The sequence below is a fragment of the Crotalus tigris genome, unplaced genomic scaffold (genome assembly GCF_016545835.1).
Source record: "Crotalus tigris isolate CLP2741 ecotype Arizona unplaced genomic scaffold, ASM1654583v1 scf7180000019100.1392032, whole genome shotgun sequence".
NCBI lineage: Eukaryota > Metazoa > Chordata > Lepidosauria > Squamata > Viperidae > Crotalus > Crotalus tigris.
The window spans coordinates 1,347,958-1,371,802 of NW_024097375.1; positions in this window are offsets into that span (position 1 = coordinate 1,347,958).

Here is a 23,845-nt window from a genome sequence, read left to right on the forward strand (position 1 = left end):
AAGAGAAGCCACTAGCAGACCCTTCCCATCTTGTTGCCAAGACAACAATCTGGGCATGTCTATGAGTCACCAGCTGAACATGAAAAAAAAAACCAAACCCCTGGAAGGGGAAGAGTCCATATCATTCTATACCTTAATTAGATTTTTGGCTGTAATAATCATTATTTACTTAATGTCTGCTAAAAGGGAGAGAGGCATCTACCCATGCACTTCCACCTTTTTCTAAGATTTATTATACCGTCTTTGAGATCTTCATCTACTCCAATGTCCAATGCAGAAATCCATTTCTGTAAGAGTATAATTTCTCTATAACTGTTCTATTACACATATACCCCATTCCCATTTTTCTTTTTACATTTAACACTTCGAAGGACATGGGAAGAAAGTCCTTGGTACACAGCTTTGAAAAGCTCCTTTTAAATGTTTTTCAGACTCATCTGTGTGCCGGAAGACAGCAATATTTACATATTTATCAGTACATAAGAATAGTCACATATTCCTTCCTTTTCTTTTTTCTTTTTAGCAAGGCCCGGATTTTGAAAAGATCAACAGCCCTCTTTCCAAATGGATTAAGATCTTTTCCTGATTGGCCTATTCTTCATGTCCTGGAGTAAAACGATTCAGCATCTTTTGGGAAAAGGATGACAGCTTTTTTTTTTTTTAAGAGTCAAAAGCCAAACATGGGGCTTCATCTCAACAGAGGCTTTTTAATTTGTTTGCAGGGTAGCAGGAATTTGGATCAGTTTCTGCTCAGACAGAGGGAAAGTGTGTGCATGCATGCGTGAGAGAAGGATACCTCTTACTGTGCTTGTGCTGTAACAAGGTAGGCGAACAAACACTTAAATTTATAATGAAGTGTGCGCTGTCAATACAAATCATCATTAGCAGGACTCCTTTGTTTTTCCAAGTTTGAAACTTCTGCCTGATAGGCATTGCGCATTTTAGCAGGTTGCCTCTTGTAACAAACTGTGGTTTCAACAGAAGCAGCCGGTGATAGCTGTTCATTAACCATTTATTTGCACAGGAGACCTAGTGTTAGCATAATGGGTCTGTATGCGGGTGTCTCTAGGAGGGCTACCATAATGTTTCCTTTTTCCAATTAAAACAAGATTTGGAGCTTCTGCAAAAATCTCAATAGGAATATCCACACATTTATTTTTTGAGGTTCTCACTGCCTAATTAAGCAATAAATCACCCCTTAACTCCTAAAAAAAACAACACAAATTTAGAACAGTTGGGCAGGCTAAAAACTCTTCCAGAGAATCCAGCCTGTCAAGGTGAGTCAAGAGCAATGGCCACAGGTCTTACTGGCATCAGCCTCTGCCTTAATGTTTTTTTTTCCATAGGGCTAACCTAACCACATAGATCTCAGTTCAGTTGCTACATTGCCAGAGTAATTAGCTACTGTGTGTCCCAGCAGGCATGCTCTCTGGGTCTTCTATGCATCTTAACAGTTCGGAACAAAGATGATTAAGGAAAGGATTGCTTTCTACACCTGCTCCCCCCCCCCCAATCTTCTCCCTTCCCTGACTGAGATTTCATCTCTGCTCAGAACTGAACACATTCTACTAAAGACCGCACAAATTTACATTTTTTGGCCTTCTCTGTATCTAGCTAGTGATAGAGAGCTTCTACACAGATAAGTTGGGCATAAGTTGATTTTGGAATATTATACCCAAATGGGATTTTTTTTTTAATGCTCTCTGAGCTTGATTGTTTTCTTGCAGATATTTCATTACCCAGCTAGGTAACATCATCAGTGCCCGATGCGTATTAATGTCCTATGCCAGTGATGGCGAACCTTTTAGAGACCGAGTGCCCAAGCTGCAACCCAAAACCCATTTATGCATCGTTGGGTGCTGGGTGGGTGTGGCCATTGGCTGGGTGTGGCCAATTGGGTGGTGTGGCCCATTGGCTGGGCATGGCTTGGGTGGTAATGGCAGACTGGGTGGGACTAAAAAGTTCAATCAATCAATTCCAACTTTGCAAGATCTTTTTTTTTCCGCAAAAAGTTGAAATTGACTGATTGATTGAACCTTTTTTTTTTTTTTGCACATGGTAGTGAAGGCCTAAAGCGAAAAAGTTTTATAAAACCCAGCTGAAGGCCTAGGACTGGGGCAACGGCGTGCGTGCCCACATAGAGGGCTCTGAGTGCTGCCTCTGGCACCCATGCCATAGGTTCGCCACCACTGTCCTATGCAGTACACCATGCACAAGGTGGAACAACATAAAACACCAACATGAAAAAGAAAAATATGCTGGTTGGAATTTAAGGGGTGGGGATGAGCAGCCCAACAAATCTGATCTGAAAGGCACTGGTCACAACCAGCATCTTGGCCAGACAGTCACTAGGGCAAAGGAGCAATTGTTGGGCTTTCTTTAGCTATGTTTTTTTTGAATGAGCTGTAGTAAATTGATTCATATATAAAGCTGGTGTGATGTAGGAGCTAGTCTATTGGAATAGGATAGTGAAACTCAAGATTCAAATCCATTCGCTGAAGGACTTTGGGTCAGTCACCAGCTTTCAGCCTAGTCTTCTTTACAAGGTTGCCATTATGGAGCAAATCAGGAAGAGGACATATTGTTATGGAAAATACTGATAAGCAGACCAGAGCTAAAAAAAGAAAAAAGGAAGGTAGGTACTATAAACCATGTTTATAAACCACAATGACTATATCATATTAAGAAACATAGAAAACTGAGGGCAGAAAAAGATCTAGTGCTCCACCGAGTCAGCACTTTGTGTTTTTCATTGTTTATTTTATTTATTTTATTTTATTTTTAAAATTTATAAGCCGCCCCACTCCCGAAGGACTCTGGGTGGCTAACAATAAAAAACACATAAAACATAACAAAACAACAATACAAAAACAATCATCCAGGGGTAAGGTTTTATAAACCCCAGGCCTGCCGGAAAAGCCAGGTCTTAAGTAGCTTACAGAAGACCAACAGGGTGGGAGCGGTCCTAATCTCCGGGAGGAGCTGATTCCAAAGCATGGGCGCCATCACAGAGAAGGCCCTTCTCCGCGGCCCCACCAAATGGCACTGCTTGGCCGACGGGGCCTGAAGGAGGCCCAGCCTGTGGGATCTAACTGGACGTAGGGAACTATGAAATAGTAGGCGGTCTCGCAAATAGCCTGGCCCTGAGCCATATAGGGCTTTGTTGTTCTCTTTTTTAATTAATTAATTTCTAATTATTATTTTTATTTTTTATTTTTTTTATAAGCCTAAGACTGAAAATCAGGCTTGTCAGATGCTGAAGAGACTAGAAGTATTTGAAATGTGGATTTACAGGCAGCTGTTACATATAAGCTGGGTTGACAAGATCAGAAATGAGGAGGTGATAAGCAGCCTGGGAAAGCCAAGGGAAATCATCAAAACAATTAAAAAATGAAAATTAGAATATTTCGGACATGTGATGCGACACCTAGAAAAATACGGCATACTCCATTTAATCCTCCAGGGAAAGATTGAAGACAAACGAGGTCCAGGCAGAAGAAGAACATCGTGGCTTCAAAATCTAAGGGACTGGTTTGGACAAAACTTAGCAGCACTTTTTTGTGCGGCTGCTAATAAAAACAGGATCGCCAACATGATCACCAACGTCCGATAATGGATATGGCACAAGAAGATTTTATTTTTTAAAATTTTTGTCATATGATGGACACGTGTTTATCTCAGGCATGTTTAAACTTGTTTACTGACAACTGACTCACTACCTCCACTGGAAGTTGGTTCCAAGCCTATGCTACTCTTTCTGTAAAATAATTCTTCCTAAGTGACTTTTCAACTTTATTACATCTTGGCCTAGCATGATGTTATGAATCTGAACACAGCACTACCATCTTGGCATTCGTTGAAGAACCTTGCATATTAATTTTGCATTGCATTGTAATCTGCCCAGAGTCTCTCTGACTAGCAAGATGGGGTCATATAAACAAAAACAAACAAACAAACAAGCATTACAAGTATATTAAAAACAGGGTTTAAGAAATACACTGAGCATAAGACCTGTACTAGTGACCCTGGAATAGTTATTCAGCTTGCATTTCTTGTACATTTCATGTTTTAATTTCATGTCCATTCCCAATTTAGGAATAACTAAATATTCCCATTATTGAATTACAAACTAAATTACAGAAAGATTGAGAGGTCAGGTGGATTATAGCCAGCATGTGTACAAAAGTTTCTTTTGAATTAAACTTGACTCCTGTGACTTCATGGAAACAATGTAGACATGGTTTGCTATTCCATTATCCTGGATATTTTCCCCCAACCTCCCAATCTAACCTATAGCTTTAATATTACTTGGAGGTTTCTTAGCTGAATATCAATCAGATCTTTAATGCCTTAGTTTTCCAAGCTCATCCAAGTTTGTTAGTGCTGTGTTCAGATTCATAACATCATGCTAGGCCAAGATGTAATAAAGTTGAAAAGTCACTTAGGAAGAATTATTTATTATTCTCTTACAATTAAGAACATTAAGCATAGAATATAATAACCATTGATGCAATAACACAATATCAAGAATTATAACATCCCACTGCCATCTTCTGAGAAAATAATCAAGTAGGTGGCACCAATAACTTAAAGTTTTATTTTAAAGGCAGGGGTGGGCAGTCTTCAACCCATGGATCCAATTTGTAATCCCAGATAATACTCAAAGCATTTGACCAGCATTTGTGTGGCCTTAAATATGCAGGCTATACCAAAATTCAGATCCCGTGGGCCATTCATAATACGTTTAATTTTTTTTCCAGAGAAAATGTTACTGTATATAGGAATGTTCAAAGGTCATGCATGAAATGAGTAAAGAAGTGTTTAGAAGAAAATGGCAACCAATTTGCACATTTAATGTAATTTACATAATAAATTGTCTATGCAAGCTGATTTATGATACACCCTGTACTCTCTATCAGCAATTGTTACACAAGAATGGTTAAGGTGTAAGGTTAGTTTTTTCAAAGTTCAGTTCCAGAAACGTTGCAAACCTTAGTTCTAAATGAGTACATAACAAAGTCAAACTTGTTGAAGCCTATGCTTGAAGCTCTGTATTTGCACATTTTGAAGTTGCATATTCATTTTTGTAATGCTCATAATTGTTTTTATTTTACTTTAATTTTGCTCGCCAGCCAGAGTCACCTATTGAGATGGGCAGCTACATAAACTGGACAAATAAATAAATATGTACTATTTAGTAAACTAATACACTTCTTCTGCAAAATAAAGCCCCACATAATCCCAGTATCGTGTTGTAATTTAGCAGCAATGCAATTAATAGTATTGTAGTTTGCAAATTTGAAATGTTTTTCAAATGTTTTAAGGCCTCCTACTCCTCTCCTGACTTTAAAAATTCCCTCCTTAAGGCATAAGGGCTGAAAAAGTTCAGCCACACTCTTTTTTGGTGATATTAATGGATGACTTCATATCATCCTCTAAAAGATTTAGAACATGAAAATGTTGTTGTTGTTGTTGCTGTTGTTGTTGTTGTTGTTGTTGTTGTTGTTGTTCTTCTTCTTCTTCTTCTTCTTCTTCTTCTTCTTCTTCTTCTTCTTCTTCTTCTTCTTATTATTATTATTATTATTATTATTATTATGGATCATCGCACAGTCAGCCAGATGTTCAGACTGGATTTGGCATTTTGTCTACCTATTGAGTCCTTACCCAGGACCTGGGATAGGCAAATGTGTATGTTTGATGGTATTACAGATATCGTCGCAGGATGGAAGCAGTTCCTAGTAAGGCCGCCTTTTGCAATTGACTAATAGCGAATTTGTCAATGCCAATGGTGTTCAAGTGGTGCTCCAGTTGTTTTGGGATTGCACCCAAGGAGCCTATTACTATTGGTACTACCCTTGCTTGCTTTTGCCACAGTCTTTCTATTTCTATTTGTAGGTCTTTGTATTTTGTTATCTTCTCCAGTTCTTTCTCTTCTATTCTGCTATCTCCAGGCACTGCCACGTCCACTATCCAGACTTTTTTGTCTTTCTTATCGACAATTGTTAAGTCTGGGGTGTTATGTTGCAGGTGCTTGTCTGTTTGAATTCTGAAGTCCCAGAGCAGTTTAATTTTATCATTTTCTATGACTTTCTCTATTTTATGATCCCACCAGTTTTTGCTTACAGGCAAATGATATTATATTATTATTATCGAACATCGCACAGTCAGCCAGATGTTCAGACTGGATTTGGCATTTTGTCTACCTATCGAGTCCTTACCCAGGACCTGGGATAGGCAGATGTGGATGTTTGATGGTATTACAGATATCGTCGCAGGATGGAAGCAGTTCCTAATAAGGCCGCCTTTTGCAATTGACTAATAGCGAATTTGTCAATGCCAATGGTGTTCAAGTGGTGCTCCAGTTGTTTTGGGATTGCACCCAAGGAGCCTATGACTATTGGTACTACCCTTGCTTGCTTTTGCCACAGTCTTTCTATTTCTATTTGTAGGTCTTTGTATTTTGTTATCTTCTCCAGTTCTTTCTCTTCTATTCTGCTATCTCCAGGCACTGCCACGTCCACTATCCAGACTTTTTTGTCTTTCTTATCGACAATTGTTAAGTCTGGGGTGTTATGTTGCAGGTGCTTGTCTGTTTGAATTCTGAAGTCCCAGAGCAGTTTAATTTTATCATTTTCTATGACTTTCTCTATTTTATGATCCCACCAGTTTTTGCTTACAGGCAAATGATATTTTTTGCAGATCTTCCAATGCACCATTGTTGCTACTTTGTCATGCCGCTGCTTGTAATCAGTCTGTGCAATCTTCTTGCAACAGCTTACCAAGTGGTCCACTGTTTCTTCAGCTTCTTTGCATAGGCGGCACTTACTGTCTGTTGCTGTCTTCTCAATTTTGACTTTGTATGCATTTGTCCTTAAGGCTTGGTCTTGTGCAGCCAGAATTAGTCCCTCGGTCTCTTTCTTCAATTTTCCTGCTCTTAGCCATTGCCAGGTTTTATTATTATCTGCTTTCCCAGCTATTTTTTTAATGTATTGGCCATGTAGTGCTTTGTCTTCCCATGCCTCTATTCTGTTCTTCATTTGGTCTTTCTTGTAGGCCAGTTTGGTCTCTCCAGTAGTCAGTAAGCCTTCCTGATATACTAATTTCAGTGCATCTTCATCATTGTTCTTCAGATATTCTTCCAAAGCCATTTTTTCTTCTTCAACCATCTGATGTACTTGTAGCATTCCACGCCCACCTATTTGCCTTGGTAGATAAAGTCTATCAATGTCACTGCGTGGATGAAGGGCATGATTCATTGTCATTATTTTTCTGGTCTGCCTATCCATTGCTTTTAGTTCTGCTTGAGTCCAGTCCACTATTCCAGCTGTGTACCTAATGACTGGGATTGCCCAGGTGTTGATTGCCTTTATGGTATTTCCTCCATTGAGTTTGGATTTAAGATCTTCTTCACTCTCTTGATGTATTCACCTCTAATCTTTTTCTTGACTTCAGTGTGCTTGATGTTGTCAGCTTGAAGGATACCCAAGTATTTGTAGTACTCTTCCTCATCCAGACTCTTAATGTTATTTTCGTGGGGCATCTTGATTCCTTCAGTTTTCATTATTTTTCCTTGTTTGATAGTAAGTGTGGCACATTTGTCCAAGCCAAACTCCATTACAATATCTTGGCTATATATACGGACAGTGTTGAGCAGCGATTCTATTTCAGATGATGTTTTTCCATACAGCTTCAGATCATCCATATAAAGGAGGTGGGATAGTCTGGCAGATGTTTTTGATGTTTGATAGCCATGTCCTGAGTTATTCAGTATTGTTGACAGAGGAAACAGTGCAATAACAAATAGTAATGGTAATAATGAATCTCCTTGAAATATTCCTCTCTTGATATTAACCTCTCCCAGCCTCTCACCATTGATCTGCAACTGTGTCTTCCATTGTGCCATCGATCTTTGCACAAATTTTCTGATGTTTCTACTGACTCCTGTTATTTCTAGGCACTTTATTATCCAATCATGTGGCAGAGAGTCAAATGCCTTTTTGTAGTCAATCCATGCCACATTCAGGTTGGTCTTCCTTCTCTTGCAGTTTTCCAAGATCATTTTGTCTATTAGGAGTTGATCTTTTGTTCCTCTGCTATTGGGGCGGTTTCCTTTCTGCTCAGGTGGAAAGAGATTGTTTTCAACTAGATGCTGTTGTACTGCATCAGCTACCACACCAGTTAGTAATTTGAAAGTTGTTGGTAAGCAGGTAATTGGCCTGTAGTTACCTGGTGTTGCCCCTTTTGCTGGATTTTTCATTATTAGGTAGGTTTTCCCAGTTGTTAGCCACTTTTCAATTTCTCCTCCTTGTAGTATATTGTTGAACTGCTTGGCAATGAGTGGGTGTATAACAGTTAGATGTTTCAACCAAAACCCATGCAGTTCATCTTCACCTGGTGCTGACCAATTTTTGATTTTCTTTGCTCTTTTTTCTACCATTTTTGTTGTTATTACTAGTTCTTTCATTTCAACTTCTGTTTTATTTGCATCCACCTCTTTTAACCAAGCCGCATCCTTGTTGTATTTCTTTGGGTTATCCCATATCTGCTTCCAGAACTGCACTGTTTCTTCCTTGTCAGGTACTGACTGATTCCTTGCAGTTTCTCCATTGATGGATTGGTAGAAACGTTTCTGATTGGATTGAAATTGGAGGTTCTGCCTATAGTTTGCAATTCGAGCTTCATATCTACTGATTTTCCTGGCTATAGCTGTTATTTGTTGCTTTATTATTTCCAGTGCTTCCTTGATCTTCCTTGTTTCTAAGTGGTATTTCTTGATTAGGTATTCTTTGGTCTTCTTGTTCTTCAGCTTCTTTTCTTTCATCTGTTCTAGCTTGCTTGCATGTGATCTTAACTTGCTGATCTTATTTTCTAGTCTAACCTTCCATTTTTCTGGTGCACTGTTTGTTTGTTTTTCTTCTTTGTTGATTTTGCATCCCAGGTATTCTGTTATAACTGCAGCTGTGCTGTACATTAGTTGGTTTGTTTCTTGCAGTGAATTGGTGCTTATACTTGATATTGCAGTATTTGCATCTTTTAATGCTTGTGCTAGCTGTTTCTTTGGAACAAGCTTCAATGCAGGTAGCCTTATTCTGTTGTTTTTGTGCTGTTCTAGATGCTCAGTTATTCTTTGTTTCAATTCTTTTATTTCTTTAGTTAGAGGGTTTTGTTCTTCCTGAGGAAGAGGTGCCTGGTTTCCAAATGAGAACAGTTGTATATCTCTGCTGGATTCCTTCACTGCCAACTCCCCCTGGTTTGCCTCTACATTCTGAATTACTTCTGGTAAGGCTTTGATTTCTTTGCCCTGGGTAAACCTTTGCAGTTCGTCCAATTCTGTTTCTGTGAATACTTTATTTCGTGTTATAAATCGGCGTTGATCTGCTAGTCTCTGTTCTGTTATTTCTGATTCTGGATGTTGTTCTTTCCAGAACTGGTGCATTCGTTTTAGATATCCTCTTCTTGTTGGACTTGATCTGTAGTAACAGATCATTATTTCTTTGTTTTCAATCACTGTGTATCTGCGACGGGTAAACACCTTTTCTTCCAGTAGTTCTGCAGCTGCTGGCCCTGGTTGCTCAGCCAACAGTCCTGAGTCCTGTAACCCATTTTTCACCAGATATCCAGGAACTCTGATATCTAGCGCGGACCTTGTTAACCCGGGCGACGTCCGAGCCGGTATGGCATTCTGCAATTTACGTCTCACCATATTTTTTATGGGAGAGACACTCTTTGTCTGACTCCTCTGATGAGACCTGTCCAGTATGGTTGAACCTCTGGCATAGCTCTCATCTTCCTCAGAGTACACAAGCCCCACAACCACGTCAAGGTAGTGCCTCACTGGGGGTTAGTACTTTATTATTATTATTATTATTATTATTATTATTATTATTATCGATCATCGCACAGTCAGCCAGATGTTCAGACTGGATTTGGCATTTTGTCTACCTATCGAGTCCTTACCCAGGACCTGGGATAGGCAGATGTGGATGTTTGATGGTATTACAGATATCGTCGCAGGATGGAAGCAGTTCCTAGTAAGGCCGCCTTTTGCAATTGACTAATAGCGAATTTGTCAATGCCAATGGTGTTCAAGTGGTGCTCCAGTTGTTTTGGGATTGCACCCAAGGAGCCTATTACTATTGGTACTACCCTTGCTTGCTTTTGCCACAGTCTTTCTATTTCTATTTGTAGGTCTTTGTATTTTGTTATCTTCTCCAGTTCTTTCTCGTCTATTCTGCTATCTCCAGGCACTGCCACGTCCACTATCCAGACTTTTTTGTCTTTCTTATCGACAATTGTTAAGTCTGGGGTGTTATGTTGCAGGTGCTTGTCTGTTTGAATTCTGAAGTCCCAGAGCAGTTTAATTTTATCATTTTCTATGACTTTCTCTATTTTATGATCCCACCAGTTTTTGCTTACAGGCAAATGATATTATATTATTATTATTATTATTTCCACTGCTCCTATGAAAATAAATCTGTCTGCCCCCTCATTCATGGTCTTTGGCCAGAAAGCAGGGTGGATAATAATCAATGATTTTTTTAAAAAAATAAAAAAATGGTTTTTTTTATTTAAATCGAATTCTTTTTATTTAAATTGGATTTTTTTAATTTTTATCAAATTTATTTTAATAAAATGCTTTTGGAGTAAATATCTATCTAAATATAATTTTCTATTTAATATACATTAATAATTTAGTTTATTCAGCATGAAATGGTGCTTAGTTATGTAACATGAGGCTGTATATTCTGCAATATTTACATTTTTGATAAACTCATTCAATGAATCCAAGCTCTGCAAGATGAGATAACATGCTCTGCATCGATGCATTCACACAATTTCACAGTAATCATGAGATAAATCATAAAACAAAGTTCAGGAATATTCCTTTATCCCATTGTTTTGCAAATCTATGTACACTACAAACTGTATGATTGTTTGAAGAGAGATGCATCTGTACCAGGCTCTAAGTGTTTTAACTAAATAAAAGAATTTGAGTAGTTCTCCAACTATGTGTGATTAACCTATTAATCTAAAATCAGTTCTGATATCGCAGTTTTACTAATTTGACAATTTATTATTCTGAATAGGAATCCTTCATTTTGTTTGCAAATAATAATATTAAAGATTCTACCTACCAGCAAGAATGAGTCCTTATATTTAAAGAGCATCTGTCATTTCAGATCCATCATGGCAGCACCTGTTAGCGGGCATCCACTCACCTGCTACACACTACGTCCCTCACCTTGTTGTGTTACTGCTGCATCACCAGCCGTCCCATTAAACTCAGTGGGACTGTCGGTGAGTCAACAGTGGGTCAGAGGAGGAGCTGCTGCGGGACAGAGATGACAGTTGCGCTTTAAAAACTATGATTTAAATTGAGTTGATTTAAATCAAGCCTTTTTACTATCATGATTTAAATCGTGATTTAAATCGACTTGATTTAAATCAAATCCACCCTGCCAGAAAGCTACCCTTGCTTAGCAAAACCATTAGGCTATGAATGGCATTAACTTACTGTTCTATTTCTGATTATGTCTTTTAATGCATCATACAGACACATTTACCATTGAATTGTTCTCTAATTTAGTGGTAGCTTTTTTAAAAAATTGGCTACATTATGAAAACCTTTGCCTTCGGTAATGGAAACAATCATTTAGGCTCTGCAGTAGCAAAATTACTTTCATTGGGGACACTGAAAAGAGCACAAAACTCTACAGTACTGAGTAATGCTATCTGGAATTTCACACAGCCTTCAATACTTTCTATGTTTACATTCTGAAGTGACTCTTTCAATTCATGTGATGTCTCTCCCTAATAGGATTGAACTTCTCTCTCTCTCTCTCTCTCTCTCTCTCTCTCTCTCTCTCTCTCTCTCTCTCTCTCTCTCTCTCTCTCTCTCTCTCTCCTCTCTCTTTCCTTTTCCAAGCCTCTGTAGCCTAGATCGGGCCACTGGGGTCTGCAAAATCATTCCGCGGCCATAGATCTGGGCTCTGCAGGATTAGAAAGGCCTCTGGAGCCTGGATCAGGCCATGGGGGGGGGGGACTGCAAAACCATTCCACAGCCATAGATCTGGGCTACGCTATTTTCCAGGCCTCCAGAGTCCGGATTGGGGGGAGGGCACAAAATTGGTCTGTGGCCATGGATCTGGGCTCCGGAGGCTTGGAAAAGGCCTCTGAAGCCCGGATTGGACTGGGGGGGGGGGCAAAATCGCTCTGTGGCCATAGATTTGGCTGGCAGAGGTCTTTTCCAGGCCTCCCGAGCCCAGATTGGGCTGTGGGGGGCTGTGGACTTGTCCCCTGGCCTCAGATCAGAGTGGCAGCAGGAACTGTGGCAGAGAGGAGACAGACCTTTTCTAGGTGAGTTCTGCACGGCAGGAAGGAGGGGGAAGCATGAGACCATTAAATGAACGCTCATAACTCACTTGCGCTGGCAGCTTAGAAGGAACCAGTTCTTCCATTCAAAAAAAGGTGCCGGAATGCCATTCTGTGCTTTCTATGACAAAAAAAGCACTGCAGGCACCTACTTTGTACTAATATGTTTCAGGACCTATGGGCAATAATTTGTGTCCCCTTTTTTATGTATGGACATTTCTCCAGTGCAGACCTTATGTTGTTTTTAGTAGTGCCCAATGTGCCTTGGGCTAGAAGCTAAGCATGTAGCTGTTAGCTCTGTTGATAGGTTGCAAATTGATCATCTATCAGCTAAGGATGAAGGCTTTCATGTTGCCTTCTTGATGGAATTTACTTGATGTGCCCGCTCCCTGAAAAAGCTTTCTGAGAAAGATTAAACAAAGATAAAATAAAAACTGTGATATAATACGATCCCTAAATAGAAATTCCATGTATAGAGGCATCATACAAACAAGTGCTCAGTCTTGGATATAGGGAAATCAGAATTGAAGACTATAGTGTTTATCTTCAGAGCAATTTTATCCAATCTGGACCCCTGTAGAGTTTTATAACTCCCAGCCAGCACAACCTTTACAGGCTGATTGTTCTTGGGAAACAGTTACAAAAATATCTAACTAATCACTGTTGGCAAAGGAATGAAGTATTGATATGATCCAGAAAAGCAATTTTTATATTCTCAATTGAGGGAAGAAGTGGCTTTATCAAGCAACAATGCGAAAAAGTTTATACTGCGTACCATTACTAGCCACACAATGCAAAATGAAGAGTTTATATTGCATGTGTTTCTTTGAAGTGGGAGTTGATAAAATGCAGCACTGTTAGTGCTAAGTCACTGTTGGAATTGCCCATACTGAGTTTGCAGCTTGGGCTATAAAGGTAAAAGTGGAATATTGGAAAGGTGGTAAAATTAGTGACACAAAAAGGACAGCTTCACAACTTCTAGAATTAATAATGAGCAATCATTATTGGCCTTTATGAATGATCTTACATATCTGCTTATATTGTGTTGAGAATGCTTGATTGTCACTTCCTGGGATGCTTTTGAGATCCGGTGGGATATGGTAACACTGACATTCAGTATTATAAGCTCAACAAGAACTTGAGAAGAACCTGCTTGATGAGGCAAAGGCAGGCAATCCATGTAACCAAAAGTTCCAGAAACCTCCTAAAGAAAGCATCTTGAGGTGATAATATCATGTCCTGTGTGGGACAGGCAGTAGAATGTGATTGGTGAAATCACTGCATATTGAAAGCCCTTACCAGACCAGCCTTTATTTCTAAACCTTGCAACCTGAGATGGTTTGTAAGGCATCTGATTTCCCAATATAAAAACGAATCCTTATTGCCTCAGTTCCTGCTCCTGCTTTGTGTGTGTGTGTGTGTCTGTCCCAGGGTAAGGCCTGGGGCAGGGAAGGTGAACACTTCTCATGGGAAATGAAAGATACTCTTTAGAGCAGGTCAGCCAAAGATGAAAGCATGCTTCTTGTGGATTTGCTTAACCCAGGGGTCTTCAAACTTTGCCCTTTTATGACTTGTGGACTTTAGTTTCCAGAATTCCTCAGCCAGCGTGCCTGGCTGAGGAATTCTGGGAGTTGAAGTCCACAAGTCATAAAAGGGCCAAGTTTGAAGATCCCTGGCTTAACCAAAGGGGATACAGTCACATGGAAAGCCCAATCAACCCACCATATCCAGTTATTCGCTGTGTGGTGAAGAAAGCAACCCACTGTATCGAGGTGTGGTAAATCAGTGAAGAAAGCTGATTGCAGTATGAATAAGGATACACATGAACTTTTCAGAGAGGGCCTTTAATTTTAATTTTAATAATGCTCTGCTGAATGCTGAATACTTTCTGAAGGCTAGTCATGAAGAAAACCTGTTTATTTATTTCTACTTTATTTATAAATAAAGTAAAATAAAACCCATTTTATTTATATTTTTGGAGCCGCTTGCCTTCAGAAGTTCTGGGTGCTTCATCACTGGAGGTTTTTAAGAAGAGACGGGACAGCCACTTGTCTGAAATGGTATAGGGTCTCCTGCTTGAGTAGGGGGCTGGACTAGAAGACCTCTAAGGTCCCTTCCATCTCTATTCTGGTTGATTGATTGACTGATATTTTATTTATTGAATTTCTATCCCATCTGTCTCCCCTACAAGGTGACTCTGGGCGGCTTAGTTAAAATATTAAAATAAATCAACATTAAAATCTTATTAAAAACTGTGCTAAAAACCATACCTACAAGAGCCAAGAGATGGACCGGACAGGGATGAGATCTTCTTATTTTGTCTGCCACCTGTTGTGGTCAGTGCTCTCCTCAGGGCCCCAGGCCAACCAGCAAAGCCAGGTTTTGATACCCTTCTGGAAGGCCAAAAGGGAAGGTTGATAGCTTCTCTATGAAATCTTCATCCTTCTCTCCCCCTATATCAGGGGTAGGCAACCTTGGCTCTTTTATGACTCGTGGACTTCAATTCCCAGAATTCCTGAGCCAGCTGTGCTGGCTCAGGAATTCTGGGAGTTGAAGTCCACGAGTCATAAAAGAGCCAAGGTTGCCTACCCCTGCCCTATATGTTTCAAAGAGGGCTAGGCTGACTGCATTCAAGACATCAATACTTCCTAGCAACATTTTTCATTCGGTTGTATTCAAATTTTGCTAAGCTCATTAGTGGAACCAGCCTGCAGCTGAAATCATGCGTGCTGCTATTAAATGCAGGTTTGGGCAAACATTTACCGCTGGGATCAACAGCTGACAGTTTGGAATCAAATCTAAGTTCTGAGGCTTCCTTTTTATTTCTCAAATATAACTCTTAAACTAAATGGACTTCAGCCACATTTATGTAAATGCTTCAGCTGTTTCCTCCTGCGTAAACCAAGACACAAAACAAACCATTTTAACTTCCTCTCGATGTGAGGAGATTTCAGCAGAACTCTGCCTTATTTACTTGCCACGTTTCCATGAGCAAAGTGTGAGATGGGCACAAAGGGAACTGATATAACAAAAACCCAAAACTCAACTTGGTTAAAGAAAGACATTGGATGTTGGTCACCTTACTGTCTCTTCAGCACTTGCTGGCAGGACGCCATATTGGCAAGCTTGATGTCTACTCATGTAATTTAAGAGGTATAGATCATGTAGGGGACAAACTCAGCTTAAAGCAGGGGTGTCACGTGACGTTGCGCAACATATCGGGCCGGTTTTGCCATTGCCGGCAATGGGGTGGGCGCGGCTTCAATATGATGAAACTGGCCTGTGGGCCAGCAGTTTGACACCCTTGGCTTAAAGCATCTCACTTTTCCCTAAGAAATTATTTTTCATCCATAAAACGTGGAGCTTTGGGGGAATTTAACAGCTGAGTGCCCTCCTGCAGTCTTTTGTATTTTTTGCTTTAAATAATTTACCAGCTGTTGTATCTTGTTAATTAGGCAGCTCTATATTTCAGATACTGCCATACTGTAATTGCAAGGCTACATTTTAAAGTTAAAAAGTGTTTTATCTTTGGCCACAGAGGAGATGGCAGAACAGTGCCCTCTCCCAGGACATTGGCATCTTCCCATCCCACAAAAACCATTGCTAACAAACTGGACTCAGCCAACCCTCTGCAACTATTTTTTTCTATTCATTGCCCAAAATCACTTGTCTATGATTGGTGCCTGTGGAATGAAATAAATAAATAAATTTCTGTTGGTGCATATAAATCAAATGGGACAGGACTCAGCCTTTGGGTGACAGACCTAGTCTCAATAAGGACTCAGTCCACTTCCTGAGTACAATTGAGCCCAAAATTTCTGTTCCTAAGTGAATCATTTATGACATGAATTTTGCCCCATTTTATGACTTTTCTTGCCACAGTTGTTAAGTGAATCACTGCACTTGTTAAATTAGTAACACGGTTGTTAAGTGAACCTAGCTTCCCCATTGACTGCTTGTCAGAAGGTTGTGAAAGATGATCACATGACCCTGGGACCTACAACCGTCATAAATATGAGTCAGTCATCATGCATCTAAATTTTAATCCTGTGACCAAGGGCATGCTGTAACGGTTGTGTGAAAAATGGTCAGGAGTCACTTTTTCAGTGATATTGTAACTCCGAATGGTCACAACAAACTGTTGTAAATCAAGGACTATGTGTATGAACAGGTCCAAACTCTTCCAAGATAACATTGCAAGATATTTTTCTTGGCATCTCCTTGGACTAACTTCTGACTTTCAGTTAATGCGAATGTATCTCTCTGCAAAGAGCATTGCTAATACACCACAGCAGGCCGCTGATCATTCTTCTGGCTCATTCTTCTCCCCAGTTTTGGAGGTTACTTTAAAAAGCAGTGCACTCTGGGTTGCACTCTGCAGATACAATAGAGCAGTCATTTTCCTTCACCATGCTTATTATTCTGACATTGGCCCAAACTGGGTTTCTGGTCATGTCTGGTCAGGTTAACTTCCCAACTTCTGTCTGCTCTGTGCTAATTAGTTCTTCTGGCACTTCATCTCTAGATGATCTTCAGAAGGCTTTGAACCCTGATTTGAATATGGAATACAGAATAAGTTGAAAGGGACCTTGGAGATCTTCAAGTCCAACCCTCTGCTCAAGCCCAAGGCCCTATACCATTTCAGACAACTGGCTGGCCAGTCTGTTTTTAAAAACCTCTAGTGTTGGAGCACCCACAACCTCTGAAGGCAAGCAGTTCCACTGGTTGATTGGTCTCACTGTTAGGAAATTTCTCCTTAGTTCTAGGTTGCTTCTCTCCTTGATTTGATTTGATTTGATCTCAGTCCACTTCCTGCGTTCTCACATACTTCAAGTCTGTAGCCCTATAAGTTCCCAATTCAAATTCATGAACATACATACAGTATTTATTGCAGGTAAACCACGAAGAGGAACGAGGTGTGTTGATAGAGTTAAGCTCGGTGGGAAGTGCTCCGTAATGATGGAAAAATTAGTCTCGAGAAGAGAGATAAGTCATAAGTTGTTTTGACAAATCAGAATTGGATATTTGTTTCCACTGATGAATGCTTGCATTTTAATGTGCATCTTGTGACTGTAATTTGCTTGGGCCCCTTTTGACATCATTAGATTTGCATTCGACACTGATGTAGCACACTTGAAATATAATCAACAAACAGCGTATTCTGAAACCCCAGGTAGCTCATCATTCCTTTAAACCATGAATAGCAAAAATAATTAACACCTTTCTTCCATTTTTTTTTGAAGATTCTGAATTAGTAAAAGATTCTGACTATTCCCAAGGGCATCTGCTAAAATTTAATGTGTTTCAGTTACAGATGTGCTTCTGTATTTCCCCCCCCCATTTTTTTCCCGGAAAAAGAGAAAAAGTAAAGTTCAGTGAGACTGCCTCACTGAACAAACAATACAGGTAATCCTCAACTTATGACCACAGTTGAGCCTAAAATTTCTGTTGCTGAGACATTTAAGTGAGTTTTGCCCCATTTTGTGACCTTTCTTGGCAGAGTTGTTAAATTAGTAACACAGTCGTTAAGTGAAACTGGCTTCCCCATTGATTTTGCTTGTCAGAGTTCGCAAAAGGGGATCACATGACCCTGGACACTGCCAACCATCATAAATATGAACCAGTTGTCAAGCATCCAAATGTAAATCTCATGACTATGGAGAAGCTGCAATGGTCATAAGTGTGAAAATTGGTCACAAGTCACTTTTTTTCAGTGCTGTGGTAACTTTGAATGGTCACTAAATGAACAGTTGTAAATCAAGGACTACCTCTAAATGTGACAACTTGAGTTTAAAGGATACTGGAATGTGGAAGACAGTGTTTTTAAAAACATAAAAAAATATTAACTAGCAATTAATTTTGTTAGATGTCCAAATAAGAGTTACTTTGAGGTTATTTACACAGATTGTTGGGCGAAAGAATAATGGCTGACTCAGAGACAGCGCGAGATAAACGTGCAAACAGATTTGTTTAAAAACTTCACTCTTGGGTTTTCAATCATTAGAAAGAAAACACATGTCTTCCAAATACAAATTTGGGGTTAAGAAAGGTGTGATTTGCCCCAGGCAATGATGACTTCTATATATTGGAGAGTCCTCTGAATAGGGATGGTTTGACATTTGCAGGTTTTCACATTCTGCAAGTTCAATTTTGAATGGCTGAGTCCACATATAGCACGCTAAACCAGCATTTATTTATTTATTTTTTTAAAAAACCCTGTGTGGATTTTTTTTTATTTTGAAAAAGGCTTAATGGCCTGGTTTGCGCATAAAATGAAAACATCACTTTGTCGAAGAGAGAGAAGAATCAGAAATCAAATCCAAGCTGGATGGAGTTGATGCTGTTAATAAAGAAAAGTGGACTTGAAGATTCTGATGAAGCTTATTGTACCATCTGGGGGAAAAAAAATCTTTACAATATGGGGATTGTTCTTTGATCTTTTAACTGTTCATCAGTTTGCAGATGGCAACTGTGGCAAGGACAGTGTCAGCCCAATTGACTAGTATGCCACCTATAACCCTTGTTGAGATGATTAGAGTTATCCATGACTTGTCTGGACAATTTGTCTAGATTATGGCAATCAATATATAGGTACTCCTCTACTTATAACAACAACCAGTGCTTTTTTTGTAAAAAAAAAAAAAAAGGTGCCGGAACTCACACACGTCATACAACCTGCCTTGCCTACCCTGCAAGGTTCCATCCAAAAAAGGTGCTGGAACTCCGTTCTGGGCGTTCTATGACAAAAAAAAGCCCTGACAACAACTAGACACAAGGGCAGTTTTTCCCCCCATGCCACCACTCTCTAAATAACTAATTCCCACAACACTCCCAAACTAGCTAGTGAGGCTGTATTACTATTATTCTTCTCATCTTTCCTATTACCTGTCTCCTTATCTTCTCATGACTTTGTTGCTTGTATCTTACGATTTATATTAACTGTTTTATTTAGCATCCTAGTATGAGTTATGTTGTTTGCTTATTTAGTATCCTATGACTATCACCAAGTGTTGTATCTCATGATTTATGATGAAGGTATTTTTATGATGATTATGATCATGATTTATCACCTGTTGCTTGTATGTACACTGGGAGCTTCTGCACTGGAGACAAATTCAATCACACCTGGCCAATAAAGAATTCTACTATAACCATTAGTTTAGTGATTATTCAAAGTTATAACAGCACTGAAAAAAGTGACATAGCATCCTCATGGTCAGGTGATCGAAATTTGGCAACTGTAAGCACCTACCTCAATTAGATCTCCCAAGAAAACAGAACTCTTAAAACAGGCATTGTCTCAAAAGGAACAGCTAGTGATGGCAAGAGAGCAAAGCAAGGTCCAAGATTTGGCGCGTAAAGGATTACATTAAAAAGGCAATCCTCCCCCAGTGTCTAACCGTCCAGTTGAAATCCAGCAATCCACAGATGCCACTGTGTTATGAGAAGTTGGGGATTTAGCGGGCTTCTCAAGGTCTCTCCTGGCTTCGTTTCCCAACGGTCTCTGGCTCCATTGTCTGGAGATTAGGCAGATGTTTTCAGGTCACATTTCTTTCGGCCAGGTGGAGGGCATCTCGCACAGAGTAGAACAAAACAGATAATATTCCCCCTGCAAACACCCTCCCCCAATATTATGGAAAGCCCCAAAAATACATAGGCAAAAGCAAGATAGGGAAAAAGGGAAGGATGAAAGGCATATACAATTGAGGAGCTCTGAGAGCAACGGGCATGCATTTTCAATGGTTTCAGCCTCCTGGGTCGTGTGATTGCCACCTTCCGACAAGAGACGTCTTTGGGGAAAGCTGGATTTGCTTGTGTGTTTTGCTTATAACACCAACGCAATTATTAAATTTGTGGATGACACAACAGAAGTGGGGCTCATTAATAAGAACAATGAGTCTGCTTACAGGAATGAGGTACAAGGGCTGACATTGTGGTGTAATGAAAATAATCTTACACTTAACACCACAAAAACTAAAGAACTTATAATTGACTTCAGGAGGAAGAGAGATGTGCATCTACCATTGTACATAAATGGTGAGGAGGTGGAGAGGGTGGGTAGTTTTAAATTTCTGGGCACTTATATCTCGGAGGACCTCTCATGGACTATGAAAGTTAACATGCTTGTGAAGAAGACACAGAAGAGGCTGTACTTCCTGAGAATGCTCAGGAAGATAAATCTATCTCAGCATCTACTTCTGTCCTACTATCACAGAACCATTGAGAATGTCCTGACATACGGCATTCTTGCATGGTATGGAAGTAGCTCTCTAGTGGACAAAAAAGCTCAACAGAGAATTATTAAAACTGCCCAGAATATTATCGGACTCCAACTACCAGCCCTGGACAACATCTCGAATCTCGCTGTTTGAGGAAGTTGCATAACATTCTCAGAGACTCTTCCCATCCTGCTTACAATCTCTTTGGACTGTTGCCTTCTGGCAGAAGATATAGAACATTTAAAACTCACACCACACGTTTTCTGAATAGTTTTTATCCCAGAGCTATGATTGCACTTAATAATGTACTAAAGGTCCACCATCAGTGAACTGTTGGACAGTATTACTTGGTCTGTTGGGTGGGTGTTTGGGTGGTTTTAGGGATGGGGAATTGTGGTGGGTGGGAGTGTGTTTGGGGATTATGTGTGTGGGACCTGGTCTTTGGGTGTCATATAAATTTCGTTGTATGTGTATACTGTGCATACACATACAATGACAATAAAGTTTATTTGTGTATTTATTTATTTTATTAAGAACAGAAGCTATTAGCTTAACAACCATGGCAAAAAAATAATAACAGAATCAGCTGTGACTCACTTAACAACCACCTTGCTTAGAGAACTAAAATTCTGGTCCCAATTGTGGTTCGAAATTGAGGACTAGCTGGACTTTAGTAGTGTCTAGAATTCTCAGCTGGTGCAGTAAGTAACTACAGAAGGTACAGACATGAAGCACTATATTGAAAGATCTGCACTAATTCCCTATCAGACACAATTTTGGCTACTATGCTTGACCTTTACAGTGCTAAGCAGCTGCTTCCTCTAATAACATGCTCAGATCAGCAAAGGAAGCCCTTTAGAAGATGTCCTCAATGCCCGAAGCTTCATTAGTAGTACATAGGAAAGGGCCTTTACCTTCCCTGAGAAGGTCTGTTTGGCCCTCATGGGGACAAGGGACCTGGCAAAGATCAACTTCATCTTCAATTTCAATTTCAGACCAACAATCAAGTAAGCAATACCCCAATCAAGAAACTGCCAAAGGGCCATTAGTAAATAGCCCAACCAAAGAATCCCCAAGACCCCCTCCCCCCACATAGACAGGCAAGACACCAGAATATAAATCAACAACAAACAGAACTCCTTACTAGCACTGATGATGTTACCTAGTTAGGGTAACAAAACATCTGCAAGAAAACAAACAAGCTCAGAGAGCACCAAGAACCCCTCATACACCTTTTTTTTGTTCAAGATTGCATTGCATCGCATTGCATACACCATATTTAGCTGTCCCCAGGCCACCTGGCTCCTTAGTGTCCAATTATAGAATATTGATCCTGATGTTATCCCTGGAAGCCAAACAAATCTGCTTACTCTAGGTTTTCAAATCTCATAGCTACATGTTTGCACCCTTCTCTCAGGTCCCTCTTCCTTGCCTTAAGTTCCCAAGGTTGCTTTTAAAAACTGCCTCTCTATACCCTTGACATGGTGTCTGAGCTGCAGCTAGGCAATTGGAGGAGTCAACCCTGCAGCCTCCTTTGACTTCGGAAGATTAACTGCCGATTCCCCATTGATTAGTTTTCTGAAATATCCCCAAGGAAATGCTGGATTCCTTTTGGTCACAGGCTTATTGAGGTTTAGCCAAAGAAAAGGTGATTATTCACCCATATTGGCTAAAAAGTAAGAGCTTATGCAAGAACAACATATCCCGGCAGATGGAGAAAATAAAGAGTAGAGAGCTGCTTGTTCTCTAGCAATTGGAGGAGCAGGGGCCCAATATAATGTGCTTTCAGTGCAGCTTCTAGCAGTGTGAGGCTGCAGCCTGAGGTCAGGGAGCAATAAGGGGGGTGTTGTTGTTGAGCAACGTGCAGATGATGAAGAATCTATCCAGACAGACAACGGCAGGTGTGAAGACGGGTCACTGCTGTGAGAATATCGATCAGCTACTTCCCCATGGCAATCAGTGTTATGGCAAGGCAGCGAAGGAAGAGGAAGGTGTTTTTTTTTAAATGTTCTGGTTTGGATTTTTAGATATACTGGCTTTCAGAAGCAGAGGGAATTTGGGACTACAATGAGTTCCCTCACCTGAAGTGTTAATACCACTTTACAATGCCTTGGTAAGGCCACACTTGGAATACTACATCCAGTTTTGGTCACCATGATGTAAAACAGATGTTGAGACTCTAGAAAGAGTACAGAGAAGAGCAAAAATAAAAAATCAGGGGACTGTAGGCTAAAACATATAAAGAATGGTTGCTGGAATTGGGTATGTCTAGTTTAATGAAGAGAAGGATGAGGGGGGACATGATAGCAGTGTTCCAATATCTCAGGGGCTGCCACAAAGAAGAGGGGGTCAAGCTATTCTCCAAAGCACCTGAGGGCAGGACTAGAAGCAACAAATGGAAACTAATCAAGGAGAGAACCCAACTGAGAACTAAGGACAAATTTCCTGACAGTTAAAACAATTAATCAGTGGAACAACCTGCCTCCAGAAGTTGTGAATGCTCCAACACTGGAGGTTTTAAAGAAGAGATTGGACAACCATTTGTCTGAAATGGTATAGGGTTTCCTGCCTGAGCAGGGGGTTGGACTAGAAGACCTTCAATGTCCCTTCCAACTCTGTTATTGTATCTTGTATCTACCTACTCTCTTAGCAAAAATACCCTCAATGGCTAAATGGGAATTGGATGTTTCCTCTCAGTTGAGAAATCCCCCGGCCTAGAATCATATCAGAAAGAAACACTTTGGGGCCTTCTGTGTCTCTCAGTTTTGTAGCGATTTCACAGCAGTGGCAATAGGCCATGCTTATTTTATTCCCAGTTTGGCGAGCAGTCAGGAGCAATGAAGATGCTAATCTAGTCCCAGTCTGGGTCTAAGAAGAGAATGCAGGGGATTTTTTTTTTATTATGCCTCCTTAGGCCCAGGTCTATTTAGCCCTCAAGAAGCACTGAAAGAATCATCTTAGCTCCTTGGATGCACTTGGACAACAACTGCTCATGCTCAGTGCCATCCACTAGGGAGGATCTCTGAATCAAAATTGGCAAGTGAGCAGGTGAAAAGACCTGATACAAGCCCTGCCCATGGCTACGATGCACCTAGGAAAAGGATGGGCTGGTATTGTGATGCTCCATCTCCATCTTGTGGTTTTGGCCTCCTCTACTTTTTCTGGCTGCATTCCAACTTCTGGACAGTTTCCTGTTTTCCCTCCATCTGACTCTCTTGTGCTCTGCTTTGCTTTTTTTTTTTTATTGAATGAAT